This window comes from Leuciscus leuciscus (assembly GCF_965113295.1).
Source record: "Leuciscus leuciscus genome assembly, chromosome: 22".
NCBI classification, from domain to species: Eukaryota; Metazoa; Chordata; class Actinopteri; order Cypriniformes; family Leuciscidae; genus Leuciscus; species Leuciscus leuciscus.
The window spans coordinates 18,687,081-18,695,146 of NC_138746.1; positions in this window are offsets into that span (position 1 = coordinate 18,687,081).

Consider the following 8,066-nt stretch of genomic DNA (forward strand, 5'->3'; position numbering starts at 1 on the left):
AATTTTTAAGTCACCATTATGGTGAGTAGTGTTTGTTTTAGTTGGGCTCTTGACCCTTACATTTTTAACTTAAAATATTGTTTGGCTGTTGTAACTGAGTTATAACTCCCAGATGAACAAAGAGAAAAGATGTCAGATGTTGTTGGTTATGTTTTGATATAATCATCATTTGACCTGAATCACGAAACTCATTTAGAGCATCTCTGACTTATATTTATATTGTTGATTACATCATCAAGTGATTCTACAACATAAGATTCAGAATTTTCTATTTATTCCAAAGGATTTCTTAAAAGTTGTTTTGATAAAAAAAAGACAAAAAAAACAACAACATTTGTTTAGGCACACACAGACATCAAGATTGAGTGTATGAATCTCAACAATGGTGACAAACGAAATATTTAATTAGGAAAAGGAAATTACTAAGACAATTCAGATCATAATTTATTCATAACGCAATGCATGATGGGAGCCATGAATGAGTTTTGATTGGTAGCACCCAGAATGCACTGCAATATGCTTTATTATTGTCACCATTGTTGAGATTCACAGGCTGAATCTTGATGTCTGTGTGTCTAAATATAATCTTTTGAACAGAAGTTTTAGGAAATATTTTGGATTCTATAGAAATGCAACAAATCGTAATCATTTAAGCTATAAAACCACCAGTCTGCTGCAATCAACACTCTCTAAACTTTAGTCCTCTGTTGTAAGTCAGTTTGGATGAAAGCATCTGCTAAATGATTAAGTGCAAATTAGTTTAGTGTTTCAGGTCTAATGATGATTATGTCAAAACATAACCAACATCACCTGATCAACTTTGAACCTTAACCAGAGGCTCACCTTCCCACCCGAAATTGCAGCAACCAACCTGCGCCCAGACCTTGTCCTCTGGTCCAAGTCCTGCCGGCGTGTCTTCATCGTTGAAATGACAGTCCCATGGGAGGATGCCATCGACGAGGCATTCGAACGGAAGAGGCTGCGATATGCCAACTTAGCAGCTGAAGCAGAGGGGCGGGGCTGGAATGTGAAGGTGTGGCCAGTGGAGGTGGGATGCAGAGGTTTTGTAGCCAGCTCTACCACAAGGCTCTTGAAGGAAGTAGGGATCAGAGGGCAGTCCCAGCGGAGGGCAATCAAAGAACTGGCCACTGCAGCGGAACGGAGCAGTCACTGGCTATGGCTGAAACGTAGGGACGCAACATGGGCTGCCGATTGATCGCATGGTGCCACCATCGTGCGACACACACCCGGGTCTGATCAACCCGTGGTGGGCCAACCCCGGCAGAGGGTGTCTTGTGATAAGTGGCCGAAACACCCAATGAGGTCGGGCACACAACTGAAGATGTGGCTCACTGGTGGCACCATGAGTTCTGTGCCAAATTTCACCCCACCCAAGATGACATCCCCATTCAATTGTTGTGCTGAAAGTTAGGGATCTTTAACAACTAGTCCTAGTAAGAATCAACCTGATCATCTGTCAGTTATAACTTAAGTTACAACAGCCAGACAAAATCTAAAGTTAATAGTTTAAGGGTCAAGAGCCCAACTAAAGCAAACGGTAATCACCATAATGGTAACTTAAAATTAGATTTTCTCTTTCAGTGATTCTGCTTGTTAACATCAGGTGTCTTCAATAATGGTCAATCATCACTCAATGAATCACTTAATTATCTCATTCATTTTAACACTCTTCAGTGTTCATTTAACACTCATATTTTAACACTTTAACCCTTTCAGTGTGGAGTCAAATAAACTCCCAGGAGAGTTAATTTCACACTGGAGTTTTTGCTGTGTAGGATAACATTCTCTAAAAATATCCTCAAAATGTTACAGTTAACACGTTGTTTAAATTTAACCTAATAGAAACATTATTTGGAATGAGAAAACATCCTCAAAACATTATTTGATTATTAAAACATTAACCAAACTTGTAGGGAATGTTAGCAAACGTTCCCTGCTAGCTGGGATTCCTTCTTATGTTCATTCATGTTTATTTGATGCTATAAGTTAACTAGAAGGAAGAGATGATCGGTTCACGAGCCGCTTTAACTGAGACTCTACAGCGATCTGTCAGACACATTAAAGAGACACAAAACGGTATTTATTGTTTATTTTATTTTTTTAAATGACCAAATTTGAAAGTTGAGACTTTGTTTCATATCAAAAGTAACCTGCTCTGTCCTGTCTGTCAGCACGTTGTCAGTGTCCTCTCTGCTCCATGATGTATTTTTCACTGCGTGAGAACATGGCGTGGGGCGTGAGAGCGGTATAGCTTGTCGGACATAGCAACAGCAACTAAAGGGGGCGGGTCTTTGCGGACCTAAGATTTTGAACAGAGATGGTGACAAAGAGGAAAAACTACAGACTGCAGCTTTAAGTTACTTATAGAGCTGGTAAGTCCCGCCCATCCGTAAAACCCCAACTGGACCTCTAGGTTGAAAAATTGTCAATGCAAGTCAATGTGAGAAAATAATTATTTTCTGGTCCCGTTTGAATTGTGCCATGAATGTGAACATATGTTGTCTGTGAATTTTTTATATAATTTTTCATGTCACGAGTTTAACAGTATATTGTATGATTCTTTGGCTAGCAGTTGTGGAAAAGACTTAGCGAGAAAGACTACATGTCGCCTATGTGACGTCACCCCATAACACATTTTCCCTCCACTTGTCAAATCACAGTGCTAATGCTGCGATAATCTATGCAGACAGATCGAGATGCCTGTGTGTTTTGTACCCAAATGTCACCATTCAAACCAAATGGGCTGTTCTTTCTTCAGATAAGATATCAAACGCGTCGAAAGCAGCTAAGAGTTGTAGTCCACAAAGTGCTCTCACACAAAGTCTAACCGTATCAAACTTCTACCCGCTAAATTGTAGCATTCTTCACACGAAAAATTATATAAAAAATTCACAGACAACATATGTTCACATTCATGGCAAAATTCAAACGGGACCAGAAAATAATTATTTTCCCACATTCACTTGCATTGACGATTTTTCAACTGAGAGGTCCAGTGGGGTTAGCGGAAGGGGCGGGACTTACCAGCTCTATAGTCAGTAGAATGTATGTTGGGGACAATCAAAATAAAGTATGCAGATATCAAGCAGACAGTCTACTAATACTCTAATGAGAGTTAGTTGGCATGTATAGTTGCAAAGTTACTTAGAGTTAGTAGAATGTCTAAAATGGACCATCGAAATAAAGTGTTAGCGAACAATATACCGTTTTTCCGGGAGTATTTCTAAAGATCTGAATGTTCAGTTCTTTGCTTCAAACAGGAAGGAATATTTAAAGTTGTTACAGAAGGAAAACGGCTTCCCTAAAGCATCCACATGTGTAAAAAGCAACAGAAGAAAAGATCTGCAAAATCCATAGAGCATTTCATCTCTAGAGACGTGATTTGTGCTCTTAATTAGAGTCAAGTCATCCGAGTAACATAGCGTTATGAAACACCTCGCACACTGAAGATCGTGCAGGCTGCAATAATGCCAGCAGCTGCAGAAGTGACGCGGCCGTAAAGAAAGAGAAAGCGTTAGTCATCAGTAACCATTTCACATGTGTGTGCACTTCATTGTGAGTGTTAACTTTCAGACCCTAATTAAATGAGAATTGATCTGAGGAGCGCAACGGAAAGAGAGAGTGAGAGTTGTGAGATGCATACTGTATATGCATATGGCCCAAAGGGACGGTGTGTGTGTGTGTGTGTGTGTGTGTGTGTGTGTGTGTGTGTGTGTGTGTGTGTGTGTGTGTGTGTGTGAGCTTAACATTCATGAGAACCAATGACCTTTTGTCCTAACTCACATACTCATATACTAGCAGAATTATATCAAACTCATGACATTTAATGTGCAGCCTTCCGGCCGTACTGTGAGTGTGTGAAAGACTAAATGTGATTAATAATATCGCTCTCACACATATGCTGACAGATGCAAGAGAAGACCTTACACACTCATTTCCGTGTCCATATGTTGAATGAAAAGGCCTTCACATTGAAGAAAAATGCTTACGGTGTATTCATTTCACAGCCCATTACCTGTTTGAAATTAAATAAACTGGGGAACCCTAACCTCCATCTGCTGGAGTATAGCCCGGTTTTCCCTCTGTCTTTTTCTGCTGACCAGACCTTAACATCATTCCGCATCGTACAATCCTACTCTGAAGATTATGAAGGAAACTCCGGGATCTTTCTTTGAAGGAGACTGAAAGTTAAAGTGTGAACGTCTGCAACCTGTTGCCTCACAGACACAAGTTTCCCAATTCTCACTTTGTAAAACAAGGTGCAGTTAGCTCAGTTACCCACTTCTCACTTTTCAGAGTGTCGATCTCTTCAGGAACTCCTGTCCTGCACGCCATTGATTTGATACACACATCTACGGCTGCTTTTGGGTGGTTGTGTCGGTAAGTTCTTTGCTGTGTCCTCTGCCATGTTCTTCTTATCAGATATTGGCTGACATTGTGATGTTTGGCTGTGATCGGCCGTTCTCTGATCTTTGACTCAGATAAACAAGCACAAGCTGCTGATAAAGCAAATATTGGATTCTGATGCCATCATCTTCCTCACCTTCACTGAAACAGCAGTAAAGGCCAGTGGTGTAGTCTACGTGATACGCAGGTATACGCCGTATACCCACTAGAAAAGGCCAAGGATTTGCGTATACCCACTTAAAAAAAGCGTGAGGATACGTATCAACTTCGTTTTGTGTCAGAACTTTCACACTTTCATTCATAAATTCACCCCGTCTGTGTTTGCGAAGCGACGGATCGAATCGCGGAATCCAGTCACAAATGGAACTTGCTATATAAAGCAGAACGTCACGGAATTAGGCTATTTTTGAATGAATAAATCAAAAGTAGCTGCTGTACAATGAATCAAATCTCGATATGGACTAGTGTCTATGAATATTAAAGCTAAAAGAGACTGCAATTGTTCTACGCGTCTCTGGGAATAAGCGCTCAGTGTATGCTCCACTACACACACACACACACACACACACACACACACACAGAAGCACGCGTGACTCACGCTCGTGGTGTTTTCAGCGTTTCACTGTATTGAGACATGATGTAGGCTACACATGTGCATTTCATCGCAGAGCTGCTATGAGAGTCACTTGATGAGAATTTCACCATTTCATTTGATAAAACTATCGTCATTCATTCGTTATGTCTTTACGACAACCTGTCAAAATAAAAGTTCTGTATAACTTGAAGAAATTATAACAGAAATATATTACTATTGCACAGAGTATACTTCAGGCCTAATAATAATAATAATAATAATAATAATAGTTCATTAAAACACACAGAAACTCAAATGTCTACAACCCACCAAAATAAAAGTTCGGTCTAACTCAAATTAATTAGAAAGGAATTGCACAGTAAAATGTATTTTAAAATATTTTTTTTTTCAAAAACACCATTTCTAAAAGTAAATTTGTATTTGTGCCTATAATGTTTTAAAAAAAAAAATTGTTGATAATTGTCAACTGATAAAACCTGTGCTTCAGGGACCATATTCATATAACAAATAAATAAGTTGATAACACTTAGTATTTCATAATGCTCTCAATTACATGTCGATGCATACTGTATGCATTAGTGAGTGTGGTGGTGCTTATGGGGTGACGCTCTGGGCTGGGTGAGTATGCGGCGGGGGGGGGGGGGGGGGGGGGGGTTATATTAGAGTATACTCACTACAAAAAACTAGACTACACCACTGGTAAAGGCACAGTGTGAGCATTAAACTCCTAATGACCTGCAGATCTGTCTTCTCTACACAAACACTATTAGGGATTTTTGCAATATATTCATAATTCATTTGTAACAAAAATCCTTTATTATTTATTTATTTATTTATTTATTAATGTTCACATATAGACACACAAACACACACTGCTGTTCAATTGTCAGTAAGATTTTTTTATGAAATTAATACTTTTATTAATAAGTATTATTCTTATTATAGTAATAATACTTATTGTATAGTAATAATAATAATACTTATTAATAAGTATTATTTAGTGTGCTAAGTATTTAGCACACTAAATTGATCAAAAGTGATATTAAAGAAAAAAATGTAAAAGCCTATTTCAAATAAATGTGTATTAATCAAAGAATCCTGGCATTTTTTTAAAATAATTTTTCCACAATAAAATTAATTAGTTCAACTGTTTTCACCATTAATAATAATATGTTATGTAAGGCAATGTTATGTGTTTGACTGAAGAAAGAGAATGATACAGAATTTGAATGATGATATAGGATGATGAATAATTTTTGAGTGAATTATTTCTGGAAGTATTCAAACAAGGAAATGAAAATCAATATATGTATACAAATGTTGTGAGAGGGTGACCTCCAGTTGATGAGAATTGTGTGAAGTGTAGAACCGCAGAGCTGAAGGCCAAAACGGGAGATGGAACACTAGCCAAGCATGTGACCTCTTCAACATTCGAAATTTAATTCCAGAACTCCAGGTGATTGAACACGACATCACACCAACCCAGCCAGAGATCTATAACATCCATATCAGCCCTGCAGATCAGATGGGTTTGGGTTTAGTAAAGTGATCTGACAGCTGACAGGCAATCTTCAGATTGAGAGAAACAGGACTGCTGTGAGCTGGAAGTACTTATAGCTTCAGTGAGGGTTGGAACGCCGTCTCTGTACCAGTTGCATTAATCAACAAGAAGATTGGGAATGTCGCTTTCAGGGCAGCTGTATTGATTTTGTCATGTCACAGAATTATTGAATCGTTCAGTTTAGTTTATCAGTGCAATACAAATAAAATGAATCTTTTATATGGTTTATCAATTATATAGGTGTTTTTGATCATTATAATCATGCCAGTGTCTAAATGTATAATGATTTGTGTGTGTGTGTGTGAATCATTGTAAAAAATGACAAGATCACTTCTCCAAATGGTTAGTGAGTCGGGTTCACCATAGAGAAACAGTGTCGGCTGGTTCACGTTGATGCACCTCAACACTTCCCAAAGAAAACAAAAATCACATCTCTATTTAATCCAAAGCTTCAGTCACTTCATTTCACAGCCTTTTTGAGCCATTGATAGATGATTCCATCCAATTTCCTATGTGTGAGGTAAGAGAGAAAAGAAGGGAAAGCGAGAGACAGAAAGAAACAGTGGGAGAAATGGAGAGAGAGACAGTATGATGGTAAATGGGATGTGTACTGACCCATGTAGAGGAGGTGGCAAATTGTTTGAGGCAGGACTTTATTCAGTTCTGAAGATGTCATGCTTCCAAACTTACACTGTCATTTGGCTGGTGATTTATGCGGCAGTCATGCCTAATCTTCTGTTCAAAAGTAGTTTAACTGGAAATTGTTATTGATAAGCTGGTTTATCACCCAAACAAACAAATAAGTTGACTATCACGTGCATAAACTGCTAAATTAATATGCTTGTCTGGTTTATGTAGCCTCTGTTGAGAGTCAAACAAAGTTGATTCGGTTATGCAATCGTTTATGACAAGCCGCAACATAAGCAAAGGTAAAGTGTGTAGAAGCGTTTGGGCTTGTTCATTGATGACGGGTTTTCTGATTAAATAAAGACAAGATGAAAAATGTACATCATGATGACAATTAAAAGATTTTAAAATGAATTAAAACATACTGTAGATGAAAATATGGCAAGGACCCAAAATAATACTGCTAGATATTAATACACCAACACAATTGTTTTTTTTGTTTTTTAGAAGAAAAGTCTAGAAAGAATATCACAAATAATCAAACCATGTTATTGTCCATTTTGAGCTTGTTTTCAACAAACTAAATTATAAATTAAATTCCTTTTTAATATTTCCTTTAATAAATAGAAAGTTAAAAAGAACAGCATTTATTTGAAATACAATCTTTTGTAACATTGTAGAAGTCTTTACTGTCACTTTGGATCAATTTAATGTAGCCTACCTTTGCTGAATAATTTGAATAAGAAAAAAATCCAACCCCAAACTTTTGAATGGTAGTGTATTTCTGGCACAAGACAAAAACTATTACTTAAAAATAAATAAATAAATAATCTTTCTCCAAAAAACAGAAGATGG